We start from the raw sequence: 15,767 nt of genomic DNA, 5'->3' as shown, positions 1-15,767 counted from the left end.
CTAGAAGTGAGTCTAGATCAACTTAAAGTTGACATGATGGTTGATACAGGAACAAACCTGAACATCATCCCAAGAGCTCTGTATGAAGCATTAAATGACCCACCCCAAATTCAATTTTCCAATATGGAAGGACTCTTAATAGAAGGGAGTACCATTTCACTTCACGACATGGTTGATCTGAGCATGGAAGTGAACGATTCCAAAGTAGGTTTCACACCTTTCCACATAGCTGATGAATGGAGTCTTGATCAACAAGGTATAAATGGAAAACTAAGATAGACTTTGAGACTAACAAAATCTCCTTCCGAGATGTAAATAATGAGTCAACAGTTCCTGAGACACCCGACTCAGACACACAACATCTCTCATGTCTACCTTCCTTCAATACTCCCAATCCCACTAACAGCTATTCCTTCCAACCACCCCCTTATGTCACCTCAAAGGCACTGATGTCTAACACAGTCATCATACCCCCTAGACATTCAATAACAGTCCCACTATACATACCCGGTGCAATCGACCATCAGGACGTCTTAATCGACTCAGACACGTCCAGGATTAACAACATAACCATTGAGTCCTCCTGGGACACAATATCAGAAAATAAACATACACTAGCTATGTTAACAAACATGTCAGACCAACACCGTAAAATCAGGAAGAATACAAACATCTGCGCAGTCCATCTCCATAATTCCCCTATCCAGGAACCACTGCCGCAACACATCAACCAAGTAAGACCAACACAACCCCTTCCCCCTATCCCCCCAGACCAAATCACGACATCAGCTGACGGAGAAAGTCATAACGAGCTATTAGCTCTCCTACAGAGGAATAGATCAGCTGTCGCCTTAGAAGGCGAACCACTAGGCAAATGTGATATAATCAAACATCATATCCAAATTCCCCCTTCATACACCCCCGCTTACCGCATACCTCACAGTAGGAAATCCCAAGTCAATGACAGTGTACAAGAGATGATACACCAAGGCGTAATTTCCCATTCAGACTCCCCATGGAACAGTCCCCTCTTTTTGGTCCCTAAGAAAGACGGAACCTTACGCCCTGTTGTTGACTTCAGGAAAGTCAATAACCTAACTCAATCTGACCCACACCCCCTCCCCGCCATGCAAGATGTACTACAATGTATTGGCAACGGGAACTCTGTTTTTTCCACAATAGACCTCAAGTCAGCCTTCTGGCAGGTCGAACTAACAGAGGAATCAAAACCCGTAACTGCATTCTCCACTGATAAAGGGCATTTCAACTTTCAGCGTATGCCCTTTGGCCTTAAGAATGCCCCCTCAACCCAACAAAGGTTGATGACCCGCATTTTCAGTGACATGATAGGAATCTCATTATTCGTCTATTTAGACGACCGCATTATATATAGTCCCACAGAAAGAGACCACCTTAACACTTTAGAGATTGTCATCAAACGTCTCAAAAATACGGGATTAAAGATTCAATTAAAGAAATGTGGATTCCTCATGAAGAAACTCATCTTCCTAGGCCATGAAGTGGATGCAAAAGGGATTCACACAACCACAGATAAAATAAATACAATAAACAATTTCCCAACCCCCAGAAACGCCAATGAAACAAGAAGTTTCATTGGGTTAGCCTCCTACTACAGACACTTTATCAGAAACTTTGCTGATATTGCTTCCCCTCTGACAAAATTCACAAGGAAAGGCGAGCCATTTCAATGGTCAGAAACAGAACAGCAAAGTTTCGACACTCTCACCACAGCCCCTGTACTAGTTTTCCCTGACATGAAGAAAGAATTCTTTCTTTACACAGACGCCTCCTCTAAAGGAATAGGCGCAGTCCTACAACAGAAAGATGACAATGGCAAAGAACACGCCATAGCCTACGCAAGTAGAGTCCTAAATAAAACTGAACATAACTACTCAACTACACACAAAGAAGGACTTGCAATCATATGGGCACTAAAACACTTTAAATACCTCATTTTAGGCTACAAGATTACCATACTAACAGACCACCAACCCCTAGTCTATCTTTTTAACTCCAAAGACTTACATGGGAGAGTTGCTAGATGGAAAACAACTCTCCTTGATTACGATCCCATGATCGTATACTTAGCTGGGAAAGCTAACGTAGTGGCAGATTGCCTAAGCAGACAAAACCACATCACACCCATAACCCAAACCATATGCATACCTATGCAACAACTCATATATGAAACGGACAGAGACCCAATATGGTCCCCAATAAAACAGCATCTCATTTCACAAACCCCCTTACACTCCCGACCACCTGTCCCTATTGAGGAACTCAATCTGGTCGACGGAGTCATAAGGAGAACCATTAATACAAGAGAGGTTACTGTTATCCCCAAGCTCCTACACATATTGAACGACAGTGCAATGGGAGGCCACTCGGGCAGAGATAAGACACTAAACACTGCTAGACACACTTACTACTGGTCTAACATGAAAAGAGATATAACCACACACATAGATTCTTGTATAACTTGCAACCAATTTAGAGGCCCTAACCTGAAGCAAATCAACATAAAAGATATCCCACTCCCTGCTGAGCCATGGGAAACACTTGGCATTGACCTACTGAAAAGGCCAACGAGCCATCAAGGTTCCAATTATGTACTCACAGCAGTTGATTATTTCTCTAAATACACAATCTTAATACCACTCCAAGACAAAACAGCAGAGACTGTAGCCAAAACCCTAGTCAACAATATCTTTTGTAGATACAACATACCACACACAATGTTATCTGACAATGGCTCAGAATTAAAAAATGAGGTGATGCGCGAAATAGCACACCTCTACAACATTGACCAAACATTTGCCACTGCATACCACCCCCAGGGAAACGGTCTGACTGAGCGAACAAATCGCAAGGTCCTAGAGATTCTCAGACCATTGGTCAATGACAGTTGGGAAGATTGGCTACCACAGGTACAAGCCAGTATAAATAGCACAGTCAATTCCGCAACAAAGATGTCCCCACATGAGATAATTTTCGGCAAACCAATGCGCCTACCCTACCAAATATTCAACCAACCACCCCCACCCTTATACAACCTAGATAACCTCGCACACTGCATCAAAAGAGGTATGCAAACAATTTACAAAAAAGTTAGAGCAAACCTGAAAGAAGCCCAGGAAAAGACAAAGACAAAACAACACAAACGGTCAATTCCACTTGACATAGCACCTGGCGACACACCAAACTGACCATAGAACAGTGTTTAGAAAATAACACTCCCAACAGTGATAGTGTTAAACCATAAAAACCATAACATTTAGAAAGTGATGTAAACAGTGTTATCAAACATATAGTATAACCTTTCAAAGTGAAATCCAATATAACATGTAATCTGGTGAGACACAACGCTACACTTCTGAGACACAACATCGCTACCCCTTAATTACAGTTCATGATCCCCCTTGGGACCTCAGATTCACTTCAACAACACCCCCCCATCTGCACATTTTTAATCCCACAGGATTTTGTGTCTCTGATTTTTTTTTCTCGATGTATTACCCATATAAATACTTTTGTAACCCATGTACCCTAGGTGCCGGGAGCCACCTAACCCCAGGGGGAGAGCGATATGTATACGCCACCATATACATGATGAGTAATATCACTCGCTCACACCGCTCACTCACTCCCTCACTCACTCACTCAATGTCCGGCCCTTCTAGCTGACTAAGAGTCGAGTCAGCACCATCGGCTTTGCAACAACAACTCGACCACCAAACAGACATACGAACGCACATGAACATCCGAGTAACCAAACAAACACAAAACACAAATTAAGTATATTGACGATCCCCCCTGGACATATATATACATATTTAGTTATTAAGTAAATCACACCCTGTAATCCCAGGATACTAACCTTAGGAGATGACCGTGATCTTGCTCGCATAAAACTCTAAAGATTATGCGAGCATGACACGTCATTAAGTGCTAACTCATGATTTCCGGGCACCAAACCAGCTCGCGGACCCCTTGGAGCGGCGGTTCTTAGTGACGTGTAATAGTGTGTGACATAACTTTATACTGGATACACCAATAAAGAAACAAAAACTTAGAGGCGTTTGTGCAGTGGACCCCTAATTGTGATGATGTGACGAACCGTTACATTTGTGTCTACAAGTGACGTTGGATGGAAACGACGTAACAATATCGTTACACCCGTCCCGTTACACAAGTTTAGAAGGTAATATTTATGATAACTTCAATGTTTACTAATAATAAATTTAGAATATACTGATAATAAGAAGTGCGCGATAAATGATAAATTTTATTTGCACAAATAATGACAAATTTAGAATGTGGTAATAATCGGTAATTTTGATCATTTTATTGTGTTGTAATAATGTCAAGATTAGAATATAATAGTAATGATAACTTTAATGTATATTGATACATATATACATGTATATTGATAGCAATATACACGTATATATATGCATGTGAATAATTCGCTAGTGGACAGCGACATCAATCATACAATCTCCATGACCGTCGCGCAGAGGATTCGAACCACTGCCTATAGACCCAAGAGAGTCCACAGCACCCGCCTTTGACCACTCGACCACAGACGATCAAAAGTGTACGAACTCATAATCTATCTGATTACCGAGATTGGGGAGGGTGCTAACTGCCCCCCATATAAACCCCTTTTTACCATACACCTAATCGCACCAGTGGGACTTTTGATCGTCTGTGGTCGAGTGGTCAAAGGCGGGTGCTGTGGACTCTCTTGAGTCTATAGGCAGTGGTTCGAATCCTCTGCGCGACGGTCATGGAGATTGTATGATGTATATACATGTATACTGATAGCAATATCTTTAACGTGTACTATTAAAGAAAGTTTAGAATATACTAATAATGACAAGTTTAATGTGTCATAATGTCATATTTAAAAGGTACAATTAATTGAAACTTTAATGTGTACTAATAATGAAAAGTTTAGAGTTTTTGAATAATGACTAATAGATACACTAATAATGATTACTAATTAATGACTAATTAATTATAGTGATAATGACAAGATGAAAAGGAATTATTAATGATAACTTTAATATGTATTAGTAATGACAAGTTTAGAATATGCGATTAATGACACTTTTAGGTACTAATAAAAACTTTAATGTGTACTAATAATGACAAATTAAGATTATGGTATTAATGATAATTTTAACGAGTGCAAGTTTAGGATATACCAATAACGACAAAATCAGAAGATTCTTTTAATAATAACTTAAATATGTACAAAGAATGACTTTAGAATATACAAGGTCATACATTAATGTGTACTAACTATAAAAGTTGAGAATATACTATTATGGGTAAATTTACAAGTTTAGAAAGTACTATTAATGGTAAGTTTAGTATAGTGATTATGATACGTTAAGAATGTTCTTAAAATGACAAGTATAGAAGATACTAATAATGACAAGTTTACAAGATACTCTTAATAATAACTAATACTAATAATGATGATTATAGAACATGCAAATAATGATCATATTAAAGATACTATTAATGAGAACTTTAAAGTGTACTATTAATGACAAGTTTAGAATATACTAATAATGAAATTTTAGAACATTCTAATAATGATAACTTTAAAGTGTACCAATAGTGACAGCCTTAGAATATGAAAGTACATGTTAAGAAAGTACTATTAATGATAACTCTAATATGTACTCATAATCACGTTTAGAATATACTAATAACGACAAGTTTAGAAGGTACTATTAATGATAACTTTAATATGCACTAATGATGGCAATTGTAGAGGATACTGATAATAACAAATATTAGAAAATATTATGAAAGTTGAAAATATACTATTATGGGTAAGTTTATAATATACTAATAATGACAAGTTTAGAAAGTACTATTAATGGTAAGTTTAAAGAATAGTAATAATGATACGTTAAGAATATACTTGTAATAATAATTTGAAAACATACTAATAATGACAAGTTTACAATACAAATAATGATCAGATTAAAGTTACTATTAATGATAACTTTAATGTGTACTATTAATGACAATTTCAGAATATACTACTAATGAAATTTTAGAACATTCTACTAATGATAACTTTGAAGTGTACCAATAGCTTAGAATATGAAAGATAACTGCATGTTTAGAAAGCACCATTAATGATAATTCTAATATGTACTCAAGTGTACTAATAATCACATAATTTGTACTAATAAGGGCAAGTTTAGAAGGTACAGTACTATTAATGATAACTTTAATATGAACTAATAATGGCAATTGCAGAGGATATTCTTAGTATATTCTAAACTTGTTACTATCAGTGCATATTAAAGTTTTCATTAAAAGTATATTCTAAACATGCCATTACTAGTATTTTGTAAATGTTTCACTATTAGTACTCATTAAAGTAATTATTAGTATATATTAAAGATTTAATAATAACACCTGCTAAACGCTATCCGTTTTCTTTCTAAATTTCCCATTTTATTATAAATTAAATTATACTTTGTCATATTCTAAACTTTTCATTATCATTTCGCATAGATTTTATCTTTAATAGTGCTTTCCAAACTTGTCATTATTAGTATATTCTAAACTTTTTATTAATAGTATATACTAAACTTATCACTATTAATAGACATTGAAGTTTTCCTTAATAGTACCTTCTAAACTTGGCATTATTAGTATATTCTAAGCTTGTCTTTATTAGTACAAGTTAACGTTATCAATTATAGTATATAGTGCTTTGTTTATATTAGTACACATTAAAGTTATCATTAATAGTACCTTCTAAAAGTTGTCATTAAGGTACAGTCTGAACTTATCTTTACCTGTATATTACAAAAATGCTATTTTTAATGTATTCTAAACTTGTCATTATAACCACATTAGCACATATTTACACCTTCTAAAATAGCCATTATTATTATATTAAACTTGTCATTATTAGTGTACTCTAAATTTATCTTCTAAAGTTTTCTTCTAAACATGCCATTTTTTTTACATTTTTACTGTACCTTTCAAATGTGTGATTACTAGCATATCATAATCTTGACAGTATTAGTATAATCTTGACAGTATTAGTACACATTAATAGTAGTTTCTTAACTTTTCATTAGTATATTCTAAACTTGTCGTCATTTGTCATTTGTCATATAAGTTATCATTAATAGTACCTTCTAAACATCTCATTTTTAGTATAATTTAAACTTCTCATTATTGGTGTTTTCTAAATTTGTCAATATTAGATTTTATTAAAGTTTACAGTAATAGAACTTTCTGAACTTGTCATTGTTACTGCATTTTAAACTTCTCATTATTAGTACACATTAAAGTTATTAATAGTACCTTTGTAACTACACATTAAAGTTATCATAAATATTATCTTTCTAAATTTGTCATTTTAGTACACATTCAATCTATTATCAATAGTACCCTCTACACTTGTCAATTTTTGTATATTATAAAGTTGTTATTATTAACACATATCTAAGTTATCAATAAAAGCTTCTCTAACACGTTAAAGTTATCATTAACAATACTTTCTAAAGTTGTCATTGTTCGTATATTCGAAAAATATCAGTATCAGTAAATACTAACATATCTTCTTTATTATTCTAAACTTGTACACATTAAACTAGTACACATTAAAGTTATCATTATTAGGACCATTATTAGTATATTCTAAACTTGGCAATACTAATATATTCCAAAGTTTATGATTATTTAAAACTTGTCATTATTAGTATATTCTAAAATTGTGAGTATTGTGAATTACCATTATTACTGGCTTCTTAATATGGCATTGCTTAATATGGCATTGCTTTTTTCAAAACTAATCATTATTAGTACGTATTATAGTTATCATTAATAGCAACTTCTAATTATGTTATTATTAGTATTTACTAAACTTTACATCATCAATATAATTAAAACGTGTCATTATTGCTACACATTAACATTATTATTAATATAACCTTTTAAACTTGTAAACATGTGATTATGTGTACAATACATATGAGGTATAGAATGAATGGTATAGAATGATATCATGTGATATATGGTGTATGTATTAAAAAAATGTATTCCGCATTTAACAGGGCTTACCGTACCAGTGTCCTTATCCTTATGGTGAGTAATAATATAATACAATATCATGTATTGATATAATATCATTGAACAAAAGTGGAAGAGAAACGTTTACTAGAAAGAATTTTTTTAAAGGATAGACAGGAGAGAACATGGCGGCATTGACCGAGGTGATATATGTAGAGCTACTTTCTGCATTTTTTTTTTCTAAGTCCGCGGGTACTTCCCACGTTCCTGACACCTGCCGATCGCTTCCTTACTCAACACTCTTATTCAATCATTTCTAAATGCAAGCATTTCTCGTAATGCCATTGTATTACCTACTCATGAACAAAATTTTCCCTTTTCGTCTCTATATCTTTTTATTATTTTACATTCCTGTAGCTTATTTTTTTGCATATTACATCAAAAGCTACACTTTCCAGACATCTACCAATAGCGTCATTTTTCATTTACCATTCTAACGACTAACAAACTACTTAAAACTTATATTTAAATATAGTCTTCTTTATTGGGTAAGAACATATTCTCTTCCTCTTATTGTCTCTTACTAAGTTCCCTCGTTAATTATTCTTGGGTTACATTTCACTGTATATACCTACACATTGGATCTCCAGCTATACCAAGTAGTTTCCTACGTATTTGTACAATCCCTCTTTCTGTATAGCATTCACAAAATTTACTTAACCACCTGATAAAATGCTTAACTTTGCTTTTGAGGCTTCGGATAAGTAACACAGGGAAACACTTTTTCAGTAACTTTGAGTTGCATTGGATATTTTAACGGGTTTTGAAAGAGTTTTAGGCGCTGATTTCAAATCTGAAATTAGTTTTTCTCTACAAGCTCTAGTTTGTATGCAATTTGAGGTTAATGAAATTGTACATATGTGAACTTGCGTAAACCATGTATAAGCATTTTAACGTCCATATATATAGATAGCTTCTAATATTTTGATCATTCTTCTTTTGTTTCAGTTCAAACATGGCTTCCAGAATGAGACATCATTGCAGAAACAAGCCTGATGCCTTCTGCTACATATGTGGATGCTACACACTCAATCGTCAGAGACGTAACATATCCTCGTTCGTCAAGCGTGCCTACAAGGCATATTTTGAAGTTCATCTTGGTGATCAAGACAAGCAATGGGCTCCTCATGTTGTGTGCCACAATTGTGAGAAAATGCTTCGAGACTGGACCAAAGGAAAACGCAAAGGTCTGCCTTTTGGAGTTCCAATGATTTGGCGCGAACCCACCAACCATGTAACTGACTGTTATTTCTGCATGGTAAACACAACGGGTGTTGGGAAGAAAAACCGACATAAGATTACGTATCCGAACATTCCCTCAGCTATTCGGCCTGTTCCGCACTCTGAAGAAGTACCTGTTCCAGTTTTCAAAGGCTTGCCTTCATTGAACGATAAAGACATTGGACATGATACAAGCCAGCAAGACAGTTGTGACAGTGAATTGTCAGAAAAGTGTTCACAATCGGAGGAATGTTCTTCAGACACTGAACCTTTCCCCGTCCCTAAGCCTCTTCCCCAGGCTGAACTGAATGATTTAGTGCGGGATTTAGGTCTTTCAAAGAAAGCAGCAGAGCTTTTGGCATCAAGATTACAAGGCAGAAATCTTGTTGATCACTCTGTTAAAGTATCATATTTCAGAAAGCGTGACCAGCTTTTTGTGACCTTCTTTTCAAAAGACAGACAGTTTGTTTACTGCCATGACATCCCAGGGCTTCTCAAAGAACTGGGTGTACCTTACTATAGTCCTGCTGAATGGAGACTCTTTTTAGACAGTTCAAAACGCAGTCTAAAGTGTGTTCTTTTACATAATGGCAATGTTTATGGAGCAGTACCTGTCGGTCACTCAGTGCATTTGCGGGAAGACTATGATGATATGAGAATGGTCATGGACTTATTAAAGTATCATGAGCACAATTGGATAATTTGTGTAGACTTAAAGATGGTCAACTTTCTTCTTGGACAACAGAAAGGTTTCACCAAGTTTCCATGTTTCCTCTGTATGTGGGACAGCCGAGCACGAGACAGACATTGTGTCCAGAAGGACTGGCCTATTCGTGACACCCTTGAAGCAGGCATGCCAAATATCATACAAGACCCAATTGTAAACAGAGATAAGATCATCTTTCCTCCTCTTCACATCAAATTAGGTTTGATGAAACAATTTGTCAAGGCACTGGAAACCGAAGGTGAATGTTTCCAACACATCATCACAGCTTTACCAGGGTTATCATTTGAGAAGATCAAAGCAGGCGTGTTTGATGGCCCACAGATTCGAACCCTAATTCGTGATGATCAGTTTGTTGCTAAGATGACCGCTTTAGAAAGGGCAGCATGGTTATCCTTTGTGGCAGTCGTTCAGAACTTCCTTGGAAACAATAAGGCGGAGAACAGCCACCTTGATCAGTTCCCTGACAACCTGGGGGCTGTGAGTGACGAACAAGGAGAACGATTCCACCAAGACCTAAAGATCATGGAAGAACGCTACCAAGGGCGCTGGGACAAAAGTATGATGGCTGACTACTGCTGGAGCATTAAACGAAATTGCCCAGATGAAATGTACAAACGCAAAAGTTACAAACGCAAATTCCTGCCTGAAAAAATACACAAAGAAATTGATAAGCTTCCATCAGCTGTGGTGATGTTCTGAAGGATGCTAATCTAACTTTGGGATAGATGTTCTGTTAATGTTCTGTTTCTTTTGCCTTAATAAATGTACAGAAATGGCTTTCATACTGTTTTAAGATTCAAGTGAACAAAAGAATTGTGGCTGATATTGCAATTTCCTATAATAACGAAAAATTAAAAAATAAATAAAAATGTCAAATTGCATAAAATCTGTAGCTTGCAGACAAAACCCGACTTCAGATTTGAAATCAGCACACTCAAGTTTAATATAGAAAAGTCTTTTTTTAAATGCAACAAAATACATAGTCTCTCAAATCAAATAAAAATGTATTTTTTCCTAATGTTATCCCTTAACAACTTAGTTTTCTCTCGACTGTAGTTTATAATATCCAAATAATGAAAAATTAGGAAGGTATTTTTAATGATAACTTTAATGTCTACTAATAATGACACGTTTAGAATATAGTAATAATGACAAATTTAGAATATACTATTAATGATTACTTAAATAATTACAAGTTTAGAAGATATTACAGGTACTAATAATAGCTTTAATATGTATGGATAATGACAAGTTGATAAAATACTAATAAAGAAAAGTTAAAAAACAGCAATAATGACATGTTTAGAAGGTTATATTAATGATAACGTTAATGTGTAATGACACGTTTGAATTATATTAATAATGCAAAGTTTAGAAAATACTAATACTCAATGATTTGTTTTGAATAAACTAACAATGTCATGTGTAGAAGACACTACTACTTTAACATGTACTCACAAGTTTAGAATATACCAATAATGACAAGTTTAGAAAAACGATAAACTTTGGAATATATTATTTTTGCCAAGTTTAGAATATACTAATAATGATAAGTGTACGAGGTCCTAATAGTTTTAACATGTACTAATAATGAAAAGTTTAGAAGGTATTTCTAATGATAACTTTAATGTGTACTAATAATGACAAGTTTAGAATATACTGATAATGACAACTTTAGAACATACTATTAATTATTAATTTAATGTGTACTAATATGGCAAGTTTATAATATACTAATGATGTCAAGTTAAGAAGGTAATATTGATAATAACGTTAATGTGTACTAATAATGACAAGTTTAGAATATACTAATAACGATGTTTAGAAGTTTAGGAGATACTACTAATAATATTTTTAATATGTATCAATAACGACAAGTTTATAATATAAAAATAAAGAAAAGTTTAGAATACATTAATACTGACAAGTTTCCAAGGTGTTGTGATGGATAAGTTTAATGTGTACTAATAATGAAAAGTTTATAATATACCAACAATAACAAATAAAGAAGGTGATATTAGCTATAACTTTAAGGTGTCCTAATATTGATAAAATTAGAATATACTGATAACGACATGTATAGAAGAAATGTACTAATAACCATTAAAAGTTTAGAATCTACTAAGATTGACAAGTTTAGAAGATACTCTTCAAGATAACTTTACTGTGTAATGACAAGTGTGGAATATACTAATAATGATAAGTTTAGAAGGTTCTAGTAATGATAACTTTATTTTGTACTAATAATGACAAGTTTAGCATACAAGTTTACGAGGTACTAATAAATATTAATATTGTATTAATAAATACAAGTTTCGAACATATTGATTATGTTTAGAAATTACACACACACACACACACACACAATATCACACAATATCAAAAGTTTAGAATATATTAATGATGAATATTGTCGATAGTACTATTAATGATATATACAACAATAATCAATACTCTAAATTTTAGAAAATGATGTTTATAATAACTTTAATATGTTTCAATAATGACAGTTCTATTAAATATCTTTGATATGTACTAATATTGAATAATTTGATCTGTATTAATGATGAAAAGTTTAGAATATACTAACAATGACAACCATAGAATATCAGCATAATGTATATTAATAGGGACAAATTTATGATATTCTAATTATGACAAGTTTAGAAGGTATTATTAATTATAGCTTTAATGTGTACTAGTAATAACAGGTTTAGAATATACTAATGACAAGTTCAGAAGGTACTCTTGCATGATAACTTTAATGTGCACTAATAATGACAAATTTAGAAATAGCAATTTTGTAGTATACAAATAATGTCAAGTTTAGAAGGTATAGCTTTAATGTGAAAAGTTTACAATATACTTATAATGCAAGGCACAGTTAATGATACTTTTATGTGTACTAATAATGGAAAGACTAGAATATACCAATGTGTACTAATAATGAAAAATTAAAATATACTAATGATGGCAAGATATAAATAATGCATTAAACTTTGACAAGTTTAGAAGGTATCATTAATAATAACTTTAATGTATACTTATAATCAGAAGTTTACAATATACTAATAAAAAGAGGTTTAGAAGGAACATGTATGAGTACTAATAATGAAAAGATATACCAATAATTACAAGTTTAAAGGGTACTGTTCTATATGTTACTATAATTATTAACTATACGTGATAATAATAAGTTTAGAATTTAGAATATACTAATAATAATAAGTTTAGAAGGTACTAATAATGATAACGTTAATATGAACTAATAATGATAAGTTTAGAATATATAAAGAAAATCTAGGAGTAATAATGAAAAAATTAGAATATACTAATACTGACAAGTTTAGAATATAACAACAAAAACAAGATTAGAAGGTATTTTTAAAGATAACATGTGTGGAAATACAACTAATATATTTATCGTGTACTAATAATGACAAATATAGAATATACCTATAACGACAGGTTGAAAAGGATAACTTTAATGTGTACTAATAAAAACAAGTTTAGAATATATATTCTAAACTTGTTTTTATAAGTACACATTAAAGTTTAGTAGTGATAAGTTTTTAACGATAATGATAAATTTAATGTGTAATGATATAATAATTACAAGTTAAAAAGATACTGTTAATGATTAGTGTATAAGGTACTATTTATAACTTTAATTTTCACTAATAATGCCAGGTTTAGAAAATACTAATGAAAACAGGATTAGTAGGTACTATTATTGATAGATTTAATGTGTACTAATAATGTCAAACTTGGAATATAGTAATAATGAAAAGATTAGTAGATACTATTAGTGATAAATTTACTGATAATGACGAATTTTGAATATACTAATAACGACATCTTTAGAATATACTAGTTTAATCTATAATGATAATGACAACTTTAACATATACTAATATTGCCAAGTTTAGAATATACTAATTATGATAGATTTAATATGAGCTATTAATGACAAGCTTAGAACATAATAATAATGACAAGTTTAGAATATCCCAATGTAGACATGTTTAGAATATACGTATAATGAGAAATTTGGAAAGTACAATTAATGATAACTTTATGTGTACTAATAATGAAAGGTAGACCATTCTAATGATGACAAGTTTATAAGGCAACATTAATGATATCTTTGATGGGTACTAATGAAAAGTTTAGAATATTCCGATAATGACAAGTTTAGAAGATACTTCTAATAATGACGAGCTATACTAATGACGAGATATACTAATAATTAAAAATTTAAAGGCTACTGTTAATGATAAAAATTCGAAGGTACTATTAATGACTTTATTAGTATGTTCTAAACTTATCATTAGTTTAGAATGTTTAGAATATTCTAGTTTGAATGATAATAATAAAGACAACTTTTACATAATATTGCCAAGTTTAGAATATACTATCAAAGATAAGTTTAGAACGTCCTATTAATGATGAATTTAATATGAAGTATTAATGACAAGTTTAGAACATACTAATGATGACAAGTTTAGAATATACCAATGAAGACATGTTTAGAATATACATGTTTAGAATATACTGAAGTTTAGATAGTACTATTAATGATAACTTTAATGTGTACTAATAATGAAAAGTATAAAACATTCTAATAAGTTTAAAAAGTTTGATGTGTACTTATAATGACAAGTTTAGAACATACTAATAATGACAGGTTTAGAAGATACTATTTACTATACTATACTATTTAAAGGGTACTGTTAATGACAAGTTTAGAAGGTACTATTAATTACTTTAATTTTTACTAATGATAAGTTTAGAACATACTAATAATGGCAAGTTAGAATGTAGTAATGATGAAATTTAATGAATATTCTATAAATGATAACTTTAAAGTGTACAATAGTGACAAGCTTAGAATATGAAAGATAATTATATGTTTAGAAAGTATTATTAATGATAACTCTAATATGTACTCAATCACATATTTAGAATATACTAATAAGGACAAGTTTAGAAGGTACTATTAATGATAACTTTAATATGGACTAGTAATGGCAATTGTAGAGGATACTGATAATAACAAATATTATGAAAGTTGAGAATATACTATTATGGGTAAGTTTATAATATACTAACAATGACATGTTTAGAAAGTTTAATGATGATACGTTAAAAATATAGACGAGTTTAAAGCATACTAACAATGACAAGTTTACAAGATACTGTTAATGATAACTAATACCAATAATGATAATTATAGAACATACTAATAATGATCAGATTAAAGATACTATTAATGATAACTTTAATTGTACTATTAATGACAGGTTTAGAATATACTAATAATGAAATTTTAGAATATTCTATTAATGATAACTTTAAAGTGTACTAATAGTGACAACCTTAGAATATGAAAAATAATTACGTTTAGAAAGCACTATTAATGATAACTCATAATCACATGTTTAGAATATACTAATAAGGACAAGTTTAGAAGGTACTATTAATGATAACTTTAATATGCACTAATAATGGCAATTATAGACGATACTGATAATTACAAATATTAGAAGGTAATATCAATGAATATACCAATCATGTGTATTAATACTAACAAGTTTAGAATATAATAATAATGACTAGTTTAGAATAATGGCAACTTTAGAATATACTAATATTGCCATGTTTAGAATATATTTAATGA

This window comes from Oratosquilla oratoria, chromosome 2 (assembly GCF_046742065.1).
Source record: "Oratosquilla oratoria isolate Oo_2021 chromosome 2, ASM4674206v1, whole genome shotgun sequence".
NCBI classification, from domain to species: Eukaryota; Metazoa; Arthropoda; class Malacostraca; order Stomatopoda; family Squillidae; genus Oratosquilla; species Oratosquilla oratoria.
Note: the sequence above shows the minus strand (reverse complement) of the source record.